The following is a 14,832-nucleotide window of genomic DNA, read 5'->3' as shown; positions in this document are numbered from 1 at the left end:
TAGGAATCCTTACAATCTTTTATCTCCCATTATCAAACATTTGCCTGATCCATATCACTTTGTACCAAACATTGGGACACACGGACCAGCAAATATTGCATGGGACGTACTTCTACTTAAAAAGTATCTATGGTTTATCTGAAATGCACATTTATGGCCATCGTGTATTATTGCTAAATCTGGAAACTCTACATGCTAATTCTCCATAACCATCACAGCACTGGGCCATTCACTTTGATTATGCCTGGGAAATGTGACTCTGTAATGAGCATGGTGGTTGCTTCCCCAGATCCATTCCACTTCGGATGATATAATTTCACCCAAACTGCTAGTAACTGGTTCAGGAATAAGCATGGGACTCAATTCAGACCAATGAGCCATGACAGGATTGCTTCCCGAAAAAGTTTTCTTTCTCCTAACTGCAAACCACAAGGAGACAGTATCTCTCCCATTGGACCTGAGCAAGGAAGCACGTCACTTCATTGCTGCTAGAGACCATCTTGCCATCAAAAGAGGACCCAGCTGGGAGAATAAAGCTGGCACACAGAGAATAATAAATCTGGGTCCTTGATCCCTGAGCCACTGAATCAATGAACCCTGGAGCCCGGCCCACCCCTAGGCCTACCTATTATGTAAGATAATAAAGTTCTTGTTGTTTAGAGTGAAGATTTTGTTAGTGGACAGCCAAAAGCAGCCTAAATGATAAAGGTAAACCGGGTTCTAGGGGCCTCCAATCCCAGCACTGAGGACCCACCTGGCTTGCCTTTGCCTCACTGGTTGGACCAAGACAAGAGTGTCCTTCCACCTGTTTGACGACTCCTGTCACCTGTCCCTTCCTTGTTCCTCCCTCTCTGCCACCTCCTTTTCCAAGCCAATGAGGAAGCCCTCCCTGAGGAAAAGGGAGATTCTGCCACTTTTGCCTGGTAGAACAACACAGGAGAGGACTGGCCATCACCTGGCATGCCCTGAGCTGGAGGACAGCAGATTTCAAGACTTTCTGAGAAAACACAAGTATGAACTTGTAGGAAGAGAATAGCTAAGAAGGGTAAGATAAGTCCAGAAAAATTAAACTCTTACTCCATGATTACAAATGACCCTTATGAGAAAAAAAAAACGGAGGAGGACTTTAATTAACAGTGATTTTGCTGGACATAAAGTACCCTTTATGATGCTTGGAATAAAGAAGAAGACAGTCGATCTGGAAAGTATGGGAGCCAGGCTCTCAGAATAAACTAGGGCATTATGTAATTCCAGAGAGTCACTCCCACTGCCTGTTTCCCGGTCTGCGGGTCCCACCACCCTATGAACCTCTTAAGCCAAGGGCCAGCCATGTAGCCAGCACTCTATGTGTCTGTTGAAAAGATGAGTGGAATACATTTTTAATACCTTTATGCTGAGCCCTAATTCCTTTTCCGTAACTGAGAATAATACTATCTATTGTACGGGGCTACGATAGCAATGACCTGAGATAAGGACTGTGCAAGTGTCAGGCCAGGGTGAGAGCGTGATAAATAGTAGCCTTTGTTATCTCATACCCTGAGAGTCCGCTGTGTGCTCAACCCTGTGGTCAGCTCTGCTGAGGGAGATGCAGAAAATGAGAAAAAGCATAGAAAGCTTTGATGGTGCTCGACAAGTGCCCATCAATGACGGCAGTATCGCCATTGTTATTTCTAGTGTTAGGATCATGATTGAAAAAGTATATATTTGGAACCCAGTGAGTCAGCAGCCTGAAAAGGATGGCAAAAGAAAAAGCTAGAAACAACAAAAGGAGATAGGTAACTGTTCCCCTTCTGACGTGCCTGACTAAAGAACCCCAAAGGGAAATGCCAGCTTCTTCGAGTGAATGCTATGACGTCATCAGACAGCAGTGAGCAAGCAGATCTTATTTTACCTCCATCCCCATCATTAAGAAGAAAGGGGTGCAGCGCACAAACAGCAAAGAGGAAATTTAAGCTTATGGCAGGTGAGGACACGGAGATGGTAAGGAAGCTCCAAGGCCCTTCAAAGGGTGATCCAGTTAGGGTTCTATGAGGAGATGAGGCATAGCCTCGGTATTGGGGGAACTTCGGATCTGATCAAGTCGTATCTGATGCACCCAGACAAAGGGAGAGCTGTCATGAGCAGAAGCCTGGATGCAAGAGAATGATCTGAATTTCTAAGAGGTAGATTCTAGAAACATAGCTCAGTGACCATGCAATTCTAGAACGGATTCCTAATTGCTGATCTGTGAGCCCCTCAGACAGAAGCCAGCCAGAGCACAGGAGGAAAAAATTATGTCCAGACAATCTGCTTCCTTTTCATTAGGGACCACTGGGCTCCTAGGAGAGGGGAATGTGACAATAAACCTGACATATCTGGATTGCATTAAAATGCCCTAGTGAGGGGTGCCTGGGTGGCTCAGTCATTAGGTGTCTGCCTTCGGCTCAGGTCATGATCCGGGGGTCCTGGGATCGAGCCCCACATTGGGCTCCCTGCTCTGCTGGGAGCCTGCTTCTTCCTCTCCCACTCCCCCTGCTTGTGTTCCCTCTCTCACTGGCTGTCTCTCTCTGTCAAATAAATAAATAAATAAAATCTTTAAAAAAAAAAAAAGCCCTAGTGAGATGTCCTTGTTCATCCATTTCACCCATGGCCTCCCAGCGGTTGTGCCAGTGGAGCCATCCAGCAAACAAAACCTTGGTTCCTGTGATTGCAGGTTTTCCCAGGGGCTGAGGAGGCCTCTTGGGGACATCTGGGCTGCATTTGCATCACTGCCTTATTTACCGACTGTACTATTTATCCTGCCTCTTCTCCCCAGTGGGACAAGCCTCCTTGATGCCTGAAAGCACATCTTGCTTCAATGCGGGCCTGCGCCCGGGATCCTACACGATGTCCGGCATGGTCAAAGCCAGGATTGTGAATCAGATTAGCTCTCAGAGGAGCCACAGCTCGTAGGCACTAGGGATGAGGAACAGGTAAGAGAGAACATCTGGGAGGTGAGATAGGAAGTACCAAGAGTTTAACCCTGCTGATATTTACAAAATATCTCTAATAATAATAGTAGCTAATATTTACTGAGTGTGTACCATGAGCCAAGCACTGTTCTAAATGGCTCATATAGTATCAACTCATTTAATACTATCATCGTCCCCCTGCTACTGACGAGACTCTGAAATTCAGTGGAGGTGTGTGCATTGCTCCGGGTCACACAGCTGTAGGTGAGAGAGGACTAGGAGCCAGGCTTTAGGATTTCGAGGGGAGGTGCTGGAGCAGATGGACGGGATGATGGCAGTAAAGAAGTGGCATGAGTCCTGCATTTGCTAACAGGAAGCCTGACTCCATTCCATGGTGGCGACCACACCCAGCCCCCAGCTGTCCCAGCCCTCCAGCTCTCTTCCTTCTCACCGGGGCCTCCCACTGCCCCCACCTCCCAGACGGGGAGTCCTCCAGCCTTGTCTGGTGCTGGCCGTCTGTGACACGGCCAGAGGACAGAAGAACAGTCCTTGGGAAAACAAAGCAGATTGCCAACACTGCACTCAAATGGTGGAGGGAAGAGGGGCACAGACAGTGAGCATGTCTCTTCTGTTCCTCATTTCTTGGTTCCTTCTGTGAGAGTCAGGGGGACAGCGGTGGGTCCTAAAGGGATCAGGAGATGAGGAAACCACAATCCCAGCTAAAGCCTAAAGCGTCACTAGCTTTACAGAGAGAACTGTTGCGAGCATGCAGCCCTCAGGGAAGCCCCCACAGCCTGCTGACCCGACAGCCACCTCCCCTAAGCCTTAGGCTGGACTCATCCTATTGGGCAGAGATTCCAAGTATGAGACCTCTAAAGCTATACAGCATGTCAGGAAATGGATTCAAGGTAACACCTCTGCCCCCCACTGTGTCCTCAATGGTGTTGCAAAAAAACCTTGAATTTCGGGGTCTGACAGATCTGGATTCAAACCCTGACTCTGACCAGATTGGTGCATGACCTTGAGAAAATCATGAACCCCCACCAATGTGGTTCCTTCAATTATACCTGCCTCCTAGGTGCTTCATAAGGATTAAATGTGATCACTTGCAAAAGCCCCCAGTAGATTGAAAGAGAAAAGTGAAAAGTGAAGAAAAGAAAAGAAAAAAGAAAAGAAAAGAAGAGGGAAGAAAAAGAAAAGAAATCGTGTGCTTGGCACATGGTAGCCTCAAAGAGGAAGTGTTCTTCCTCATGGAAAGAGGAGTTGAGAAATGTATCTCAGAGCAGAGATGCGAGATGCTGTCTTGCCCATGAGAGAGGTGGAAAGGACACAGGCAGGAGTGAGCAAGAAAGAGGAAACTCCTTCCATCCCCACGCCCCAGCCCTGCCCCAGGCCCTTCCTAACTCATTGGAAATCTCACTCTGGAGGCTGCAGCCTTGGTTCTGTAGGGAGCTGGGCTCGGCCTCCCCCACCAGGAGAGGCTACTTTACAAGACAGACCGGAAGCCTTAAGTGTGTCTGATTTAATTAAATACCTGCTGTGACAACCGCTCATTCGGACAGCTCATTTCTGCTCCTGCCTCCTCTTTGAGGCCGGCCTTGCTCACCTCCATTTGGCTAACAAGCCAGCTTGGGCTCAGAAGGAAATGGTAGGCAATTTACAGTAAATTATTCAATTAGAACCAGGACCGGGGCGGCTTCTGCCATTGTCTAATGGGCCAATCGTGGTATGGCTCGAGGCTGGGCTGGGATTATTTAATCTGCAGAATCCATTAGGGCTGTCAACAGGGCAGGACAGTAAATATTGTGGAAAGCAGTTAAGCTCCACTGCAGTGCTAGGTACAGGGAGGAGGCAGCTGGGGGAGCGAGTGGGGGAGGAAGGAGACCTGGGGATTCAGTCAAGTCCCTCATTACGTGATCCCCTACCCCCTCATTACTTCTCCTCCCTAGAATTTATCACAATTGTAATTAAACAACTGAAATTAGTAGCTTAAAGTTTTCTCCCTTGGGGATCCTGGAGGCAGGGACCAGAGGTCTGTTCTACTCACTGCTCTATCCCCTATCCCCCTTCTGACAGGTGCCTGGTGCACAGCGATCAGATCGATGAACTCTTATTGACTGACTGGGTGGGTTCTCACCAAAGGAACCCCAGCTTCCTCACTGGGAAACGAGAGACAGGTGTCTGTGCTGCCACATTACGATGAGTACTCGTCGAAAGGGTTGGGGGAGGGCTTTTCCAACCATATACGCTGCAGGGAAAGAGCTCGGCATCCTAACACTCCCCTGAGATGAAGCCACCCATCCCTCCTGAGTTTCTGTAGTCCTCACAGTATGATCATACCTGGCTGGGCAGGCTCCCTCCCCAACCCCAGCTCTGCACTCTGCTAGGCAGGTTCTCCCAAACAGACAGAGGAGAAACAGTTGCATGATAACTGCAAAAACTGCAAAAAACAAACAACAACAAAAAAGCAAGGAGGTGCTAAGGGAGGTCCACAGGGCTTGGTGGGAATGGAATGGAAGGTGGGGAGAGGGGCTCATGGCAAGTTCCTCAGGGCATGACCCCAAAACTGACCCTTGCAAGAGAAATTTGGAGACAGAGGAAAGGGGAAGTGTGGAGGGAAGAGCATGGGAAGACTAAAGGCACTGCAAGTGTTTCTAGAAGGCTGCAGTGAGCACTCCTGGCTGGGGTGGAGTTGAGAGGAAACTATCCCAGCGGCGTGGGAATGCAAAAAAAGGAGTGGCCACTTTCAGCCAGGGAAGTAGGCCAGACTTCTTAGAGGAGGCTACATCTGAACTGGGTCTTAAATGCAGGGTGGGATTTTGCCAAGTGAAGATGGGACAAGGACATTCAGTGCCAAGAGAGCAGTGTGAGCAGTGGCAAAAAGACCAGAAAATGAAGCGAGTATTCAGGGACCCAGATCTCTCTCAGGGGGTTGGAGGGAAGGTGTCTCTGTGGTCCTGCATATGAAAGGAACTGATTCTTTGGACTCTATCCTGTGGGTTACAGGGAGCCACTGAAGGTTGTTTGAGTAGGGGACTGAAATGATCAGAGTGGAATTTCAGCTCCCTTGGTGGCCAGTGAGTGGATGCACTCCAGGGAGTGAGGCCAGCAGCAGGGGTCCATTTAAGAGATAGATGCGACTCCCAAGGGGGATCACAAAAGCCCTGGGGCTAGAGCCATGGGGACCTGGGTAGAAAGGAGGGCTGCTGCAATGAGCTTTGGGAGGTAACGACAATGAGCTTCCCTCCTTGCCCCCATTCAAGGCCCTGTTGATCTGTGGGAAGGTGGCAATAGTTATCGAGACGTTTCAGTATTGCTAGCTGGGGTGGTCAGCATCCTGCAGCAATCAGATACTTTAAGAACCCTCATTCCCAGGGGAGGCATAAGAAACTAAGCCAGCTGTCACCTCGCCCTACTGAATGGACTGAGCCTCATGAAATATAGACAGAGCGACTCTCTAGAGGAAGCCTGAGTGACCCTTGACAGCTGTCAGGCAACAGAGTCCAGCAAGTGGGCAGAATAGACCGCAGGCCTCCCAGAGCTGGGCTTGCCTGTCGGGCTCTGAACACCCCGGCTGGGCAGCCCAGAAGGACTGTGCATCAGGTAGGGGCCACCCAGACCTGAGCCCCGCTCCTCAATTCCTGAGCCAGAACACTTTCAACAGAGCACAGGCAAGACCCCAAACCTCCCCCTGATGAACTGGATACATCTACCTTCTAGGTTTTACCTGAAAGGTAACAAGAATCCCACCTGCACAAATATGTCAGGGGGTAAGACTGTAGCCTCCAGCCGCAATCTAGGCAGCCTTCCTAGAGGAGCTCACATCATAACACTAGAGTATTAGAATTACTAGGAGGCCTTAGAGAGTCTTGCCTTGTAATAATAACTATAATGATAATAATAATAAGTAGAAGGGGGAGAAATATTTAGGGGGCTAACTATGCATTAGGCACTGTAGTAAATGCTTTCAATTCCATCCTCAAAATACTCTTGTTATCCCCATTTTTCAGATGAGGAACTGAAGCACAGAGATGAACAGTTGCAGATGGAGAGACTCGTTCAGAGAGGGGAAGAGATCTGCCTCAGGTCACACAGCAAGCTGAGCCATATCTGGGACCTGCGCCCGGGTCTCCTCACTGCCATAAACATCTCCATATGGAAATCCAAAGAAGGCTTTGTGTGGTTAGAGCCCTGAGAGACCCATCCAGGCTCAGCGTGATCTACCCTGGGAAATCAATGGTTCTGGCAGTTTCCCATCTATAAAACTGGGATGGTTACTCATGAGCTTTCTCTTTTGCTGTGGCTATCAACACAGCCGAATGAACAGTGGATAGAGACATTGCAGGAAGTCCTAGTCTTTTTTTTTTTTTTAAAGATTTTATTTATTTATTTGACAGAGATAGAGACAGCCAGTGAGAGAGGGAACACAAGCAGGGGGAGTGGAAGAGGAAGAAGCAGGCTCCTAGCAGAAGAGCCTGATGTGGGGCTCAATCCCATAACGCCGGGATCACGCCCTGAGCCGAAGGCAGACGCTTAACCGCTGTGCCACCCAGGCGCCCCAGGAAGTCCTAGTCTAATTCCGCTCAGTCTTGGAATGAGCCAGGCAGGTTGATGCAGAGATGCCCATGAGTCCACAGAGGTCTGAGAGAAAGGAGCCAGAGTCAAGCTCTCCCTGCTGAGGCCCATGTTCCCCAGTCCCTGATCAATATGACCGCCCATCCTCTGAATGGCTCCAACTTGGCAAAGACAAGCCCCAGGCAGCCTCTCCTGAAGGAGCATGTGTCACAGCCCCAGAGGGAAGCCCAAATTCCCGAAGCCTGGAAAGCCATGCTGTCCCCCATCCTGGTCCTCCGGGTGGGCCCTTCCTGGCTCCACGACTCGGCCACTCCAGCTGCAGAGCAGAGGAGCGCCCAGCCCTGAACCACGCAAGGAAACTGCAGTTTCTGGCGTCTGGGAGCTGGTGCCGAGCTGCTGATTTTCTAAGGGTCAGAAGTGAGCAACTGGCACCCCAGACCTCCAGGACCTTAAGCAGAGTGTAGCCCCCGAGAGATGCTAGGCTGGACGTTTGGGTCACCGCCACCCAGACATCTATTGCTTAAGATTCGGAGTCCGTTACTAGCTGTGTGATCATGGCGTTAAGTATCCTTATCTGTAAGGTGGGGTATATAATAAAGATAACGGAAGTAATGGTTCCTTCCTCGTGGCACTGCTGTGTGGACCAGTGAGATCACATCTGTGAAGTACCTGGCACAAGGGGGGTGCTCAATATAAGACTGGTTCTGTTTCTCTCCTGGTGAGGATAAGTACCTCGCAGGAGCGGAGCAGTCAGATGGAGGCCATTCTACAGCCTCCTGAACTACATCCAGCTGGTCAACTGCTTTGTACTCTTTAACTTTTTAATTATCCCTTCTTACTTTCTAACTTTTCCTGTTGTGAATGTAAGCCAACTGCTCAAACGTTCCCTAGCTCTGATTTGCAAAAGTGAGAGCCCTCTCTCCCTGGGCCCAGATCCCAGGGTGCTAAAATTAACAATCAGTATACTTTAAGCTAATGACTTACTGGTCGTGACTGCCACGAACAGACATAACTCTCAGATAAAAGCCATTAGAGAAAATTGAATAGCTCCAGCGTGGTGAAAATTTGGATACATCCTGTTTCATAAATCACGCTCGGAGGTTACACTGGGCAAGCTATTTCCCTCTCTGAGTCACGATGAGGCCCCAGGTTGAGGGGGTCTGTATACCCTTGGGAAAGAAAACATAGGGACAACAAGCATACAGTCTGGGGCACAGAATGAGTCAAACAAACAAACAAACAAAAAACAGCCCATTCACAGAATGCTGTCTTATCAAGACTCATTCATGTCTGGTATGTCACATGTCACATCCAAACAGCACACTGCACGGTGTCTAGTACAGAGTAGGAGCTCAATATATATTAGTCATTACCCAACAGGGGATTCCATGGTTCTCCAGAAACTTCTTGCCCTTCCATAATGCTATTCATTGGTCATGGCACCCCAACATGTCCAGACCAAAATCTCCTCAATTCTCTTTTTCTATCTCCAGGTAATACCAGTGTTTTAGGACTCAGTTCTAATTCCACCTCATCTGAAAGGCCTTCTCCAAGCACTCTAACCTATAGTCATTTCTCCCTCCAAGAAGTTCCCCAGGAATCAATAAAAGGAGGGGTCTTGAACAGTTTTAAATTATATTGTAATAGAAGGTATGCTTTTTCCATGTCCCTCTCTCTTCCCCTGTCTGCCTGTTGAGAGATGCCAAGGCAACTGGAAAGCCACAGTACAGCAAGGACAAAAGATGGAAGAAGACGAGTCTTGAACACAATTTAGAGTAGAGCCACCCAGCTCACATCAGTCCGGGGGTAAGTGAAAAATGCACACTATGTGTGAAGCCACTAATATTTGGGGGTTGTTATAGCAACTAATCTGAATTAAGCTAATTGTGAAAACTAATGTCAATGCTATACTTAAAGCATCTGTAAGTGTGCTAGATACAGAAGTCTCTCAGTAAATATAAGTTCCTTTTCCCCTCCTCCTCAGCCTTGGAGGAGATAGCGGAATTCTGTGTTGTCTAGTGACAATTAGCCCTCTGGACACTGACTCTACTTCATGCACAATACAGCCAGAGTCCAGAAGTTGATGAGGTGAGAGTAGGATGGAATAAATACCTACAAACATTTAAAGTCCCATCAATTCTGAGACTAAGATTCTGTTTCTCAGCCACTGCCCTCTCTGCTCATATGCACCCATTCACAATAATAGCTAAATTTTATTATACTCAGGTGGTTCTCAGATGCATTTTTTTTCATATTTTCACATCTGAAATTAGGATGCATGTTTCAGTCAATGACATCTTGGCATTGTGTTACTGTTTAATTGAAAGCATATTTTCTCTTTTAGGAAGTAATAGGGCATCTTACAATCTATCGCATCTTAAATTCGATGAAATACAGTATTGGGCACTTAACTATGTGCCAAGCACTCTTCTAAGTGCTTCACGTAAATTCATTTATCCCTCAAAAAATTCAAAATAGCAAGTACTACTATTATCCCCATTTTAAAGATGCAGAAATGAAGACCCAGAGAGATTCAATAATTTGCCAAGGCACACAGCTAGCAAGTTGAGTGAAGATAAAGATGACCATCTCTCTCTAAGGAACTTCATACCATGCCACTATTTTCCAGACCCTGGTTTTTGGGTGACAATAAAGTCCCCTTCTTACAGAGAAAGCTCACACATGAATTTTGTGTTTGGCAATATGGTGGACCACATATTCTAAAATACTTCTCCATAAGAAGAATTTGGAAGAATTGATAAAGATGTTCTTGATGTTTTTCAAATGCATCACTGAGCTGGCAAAAAAGATAAGAAATCTGGAGAGGCCAGGAGGAAAGCAAAAGCAGGAACCAGGGAAAATATGCAAGAACCGAAGGGAGTTTTTGCCCTAGGAACATCTGCTACTGTATTCCTTAAGCTTCTGTTTCACATGTGTATGGGGTAGGGAAAACTAGGCACAAAGCCTAGGGACTAAGGAAAGAATCAAACAGGGGTCCAAAAGACCAGAAGCTCAATGTTAAGGGTAAATGAGAAATAAGCTTCCATACAGAAGATGCAAGAAAAGTGTCCCAACTTTGGCACTGAGAAAAGGGAAGTAAAATCTCTCCCAAGAATTAACGACCACAATGTGGCCTTCATATAGGCATGTGGCCTGAATTCACACTATCTGGGTGGTGGTGGGGGGGGGGGGGGACTCAATTAGAGAATTAAGTTTCAAGAAATAAAAGACAGTCTTGGAAATATTTTCAAGGAACAAAGTCTATAAAATATGACCAAGCAGATTTGATAAAGAACCAGGTTTGAGATGGAACTTCTATAAATTAAAAGTGTAATAATTAAAATGAAAAACTCATTGGATAGATTAATCACAGCTAAGGACTGAATTAGTGTACTAAAAGATAGGACAAAAGAAATGATCCAAAATGCAGCCCAGAAAGACAAAGGGAGGGAAAACGTGAGTGAAATAAAGCTAAGGAATAAAGAGTAAAGTAGCCTACCAAGTATTTAATCAGATTTCCAAAGGGAGATAAGAAAAAGAACAGAGGAAAAAGTGATATTCAAAGAAACAGTGGCTGAAATTTTTCCCAGAAATTTTGAAAGACAAAACAACTTTCAAATCCAAGAATGCCAATGAATTTCAAGCAGTAAAATTACAACATATATACACATCCTAGAAAACTCATAAGACTAAAGAACACCAAAGACAGAGAAGATTTTGAAAGCATCCAAACGGTGCAAAAGAGAAAGAGGGAGACAGAGACACAGAGAGACAGAGAGAATTAGATCAACAGGCCACCACTTAAGAGCAACAGTGAAAGTTAGCAGACAATGAGAAAATATCTGATTACAGAAAATAATTGTCCTAAAATTCTATACCTGTAGAAACTCTCTTTCAGGAGTAAGGCTGAAATAAAGACATTTTCAAACAGGTAAAAATCCCACAAAGGAAATACTAAAGGATTTCAGGCAGAAAGAATATAATGCCAGAGATTTAAGATACAGGAAGGAGTGATGAGCAAACTTACTTATAACTATTTAAGTAAATCCAAACAAACCTTAACTATAAGAAACAATTATACCTCACTTGTGGGGTAAGGGAAAAAATGATAAATCTAAAATACTGTATGCAAATTCAAAGGGGGATGACTAAAGTTAAGTTCAAGTGTTCTGAGTTTCTTTTATTTGAGGAGGAGGAAAATAGAGATGTAAATTAACTTTAGCCTTATTAGGTTATGATTAATGCTGTAATATCTAGGGTTACCTTATTAGGTTATGATAAATGTTATAATATCTATGTATAAGTGAAAGAATATACATAAAAATAAAAATAAACATTACCATTCAAATAAGTTAAGAGGGGAAAAAATAAATGAGTAATAAAAAAAAGCAATCAAGGGACGCCGGGGTGGCGCAGCCATTAAGCATCTGCCTCTGGCTCAGGTCATGATCCCAGAGTCCTGGGATCGAGCCCCGCATCGGGCTCCCTGCCCGGCAGGAAGCCTGCTTCTCCCTCTCCCACTCCCCTTGCCTGTGTTCCCTCTCTCACTGTCTCTATCAAATAAATAAATAAAATCTTATAAAAGCAATCAAAAAGAAGAAAAAAGTTTTGGGGGGCAAGTGTTAATGAATGCTAGTAATCACAGTAAGGGGGAGATTAATTAAACTAGCCAATTTTAAGCAAAGATTGTAAAGTGTGCATTACACTCACACACACGCGCACACAAAGAAAAAGAGAGAGAAGTAGAGAAAAAAGAGAGAGTGTGCCATGTTCTGGCAACAATATCCCTAAAACAAAAAGACCCAAAACAACTTACAGTTAAACTCTTCAAAAGATATACCACAGAAATATTTACCTAAAGACTTCTGGTGCTGATGTATTCATATAATACAAAACAAACTTCAAGACAATAACCATTATGGAAATGAAGAAATTTGTTACATAAAAATAAAAAGATTGACCCGTCAAGAAAATATAATAGTGAGGATGTACATAATAACAACAATAATCTTAAAATACAAAAAGCAAAAACTGACAAAATTTCAAGGAGAAATGAACGGGCCCAGAATCACAGATGGAGAGTCCAACACAATTTTGCCATTAATTGATAGCTCAAGCAGAAAAATTATCAGTGAGGATATAGGACATTTGAATGACACAAGTTAGATTTAGTGTTTCTAAACAGAACACTGCATTCAACTCAACAGGAATACACATTCTTTTCAAGGATTCATGAATTGTTCTTTTTTTTTTATGATTTGTGACTAGATCATAAGCAAGCCTCCACAAATTTCAAATGAGTGGTATCCTACAGATTGCAATCTCTACCCCAATATAAATACCCCCATAATTTGGATAAATCAGAGGTCAAAGAAGAAATTATAACAGAAATTAGAAGACAAGCCAAATTATTATGAAAATACATATATAAAAATTATATGGTATACAGACAAATAAAATTAAAAGAAAAAATTACAGCGTTAAATTAGAAAATAAGAAAATATAAAATTAGAAGATTTTTAACTTCTAAAATAAGACATTTTATTTTTTATTTTTTAAAATATTTATTTGAGAAAGAAAGAGCACATGCACATGTAGATGGGGGGAGGGGCAGAGGGAGAGAATCTCAAGCAGATTCCCCACTGAGTGTGGAGCCCCACACAGGGCTGATCTCATGACCCATGAGATCATAACCTGAGCCAAAACCAAGAGTTGGAGCCTTAACTGATGGAGCCACCCAGGCACCCCAACATAAGACATTTTAGAGAAGAGAATAATTCCAAAAAATTTAGCAGAAGAAAAATGGTTAAGATAGGAACAAACATTAAGCAAAACACAATGAAGACACAAAACAAAATGTAAGCACAAATGAAAGGATCAATAAAGTTACTTTGTGAAAACACAAATAAAATAGACAAACCTCTGGGAAGATCAGGGGGAAGAAAGCTCAGAAAAAAATAAAGGAAACACAAACAATATTAGCAATAAAAAGGAATTTATAACTACAGTGCAGCAGAGATAAAAGAATATTATGGATAATATTATATGAACAGGAATATTCTGCAATATCACTGAAATCATAAATAAGTTAGACAAGTTTCTAGAGAAATAGATTAGCCAAAATTGACTCAGGAAGAAATAGATCTATAACCATGAAACAAATTAATCTTCCCATAAGGAAAACATCAAGCACAGAGAAGTTCACAGGTGAGTTACTATCATTTAAAAAAAAAAGAGAAACTCACCCAAACTTTTCTAGAAAACAAGAAAAAAGAAAACACACCTCAATTCATTTTATGAGGCTGACATAATTTTGATACCAAAACCAAGCAAAAACACAAGAAAGGAAATTTATAGGCCAATCTCATATACAAACATAGATTAAAATATACTAAACAAAATATAATCGAACAACCCAGCTGTATATGAAAAGGATAACACACTATGGCCAAGTTGGTTTTAGCCTAATGTTTTAGCTGTTTAAACATTAGAAAATAGATTAATGAAACCCATTGCATTAATAGGCTAAAAAAGAAAAACCTTATGATCATCTTAATAGATGAAGAAAAACAACTTTATAAAATTCGACAGCCATTTATAATAAAACCTTTTAGTAAACTAGAAATACAATAGACCTTCTCCAAACTTATTAAAGGACATCTACCAAGAAAAAAATATACCAGGAATGACATACTTAATGACAACATGTTGAAAGCATTTCCTATGAGACCAAAAGCAAAATAAAAATGCCCAGTTCCCACTAACTTCTATTCTTTATTGTACTACAGATCTCAGCTAGTGTAGAAAGAAAGAAAATTTGTAAGAATGGAAGAAACAAAACTGTCATTATTTGCAATTGATATGATTTTCCACAAGGCTGCTACATCTGCCTATGCACAACAGCACACAGCCAAGAGAATGAGTGGAGGCTGCAGTTGGCCTTTGCTGTGCCCACCCAGTCACACACTTTACAGAGAGCTGGGTCTACCAGACACAAACCTGTAGTCCACTTGGCAAGCCAAGTCTCCAAGGGGTTCATATCTCCCCAGATATGATGTCATTCCCTAATTCTTATTAAAATGTAGCATGAACTAGCAAGTCACTCTCATTGTGAATACAGAAAACTCAAAAGTATCTACAAATAAACTATTTTAACTCATAAAATGGCTTAGAAAGTTGGCATTAAATGAATATACGAAAGTTAAGTACAGTCCTAGACACTGGCACAAACATAAAATGAAATTTAGAAGAAAAACCATTAACAAGAGCAACAAAAATATGTAAGGTATATATAAATAAATCTTGAAATGTACAAGTTCCTTAATGA

The 14,832-nt window shown here is 43.6% G+C and overlaps 1 protein-coding gene across 1 annotated transcript in view; it reads right to left on the bottom strand.

Annotated features, from left to right (window-relative positions):
• The window catches only part of INSC (INSC spindle orientation adaptor protein), a 118,700-nt gene that overhangs the window by 87,894 nt on the left and 15,974 nt on the right, over positions 1 to 14,832 (bottom strand). The window lies entirely within an intron of this gene.

Source organism: Ursus arctos, unplaced genomic scaffold, assembly GCF_023065955.2.
Source record: "Ursus arctos isolate Adak ecotype North America unplaced genomic scaffold, UrsArc2.0 scaffold_23, whole genome shotgun sequence".
NCBI classification, from domain to species: domain Eukaryota; kingdom Metazoa; phylum Chordata; class Mammalia; order Carnivora; family Ursidae; genus Ursus; species Ursus arctos.
Note: the sequence above shows the minus strand (reverse complement) of the source record. Positions and strands in the feature narration are given on the sequence as shown.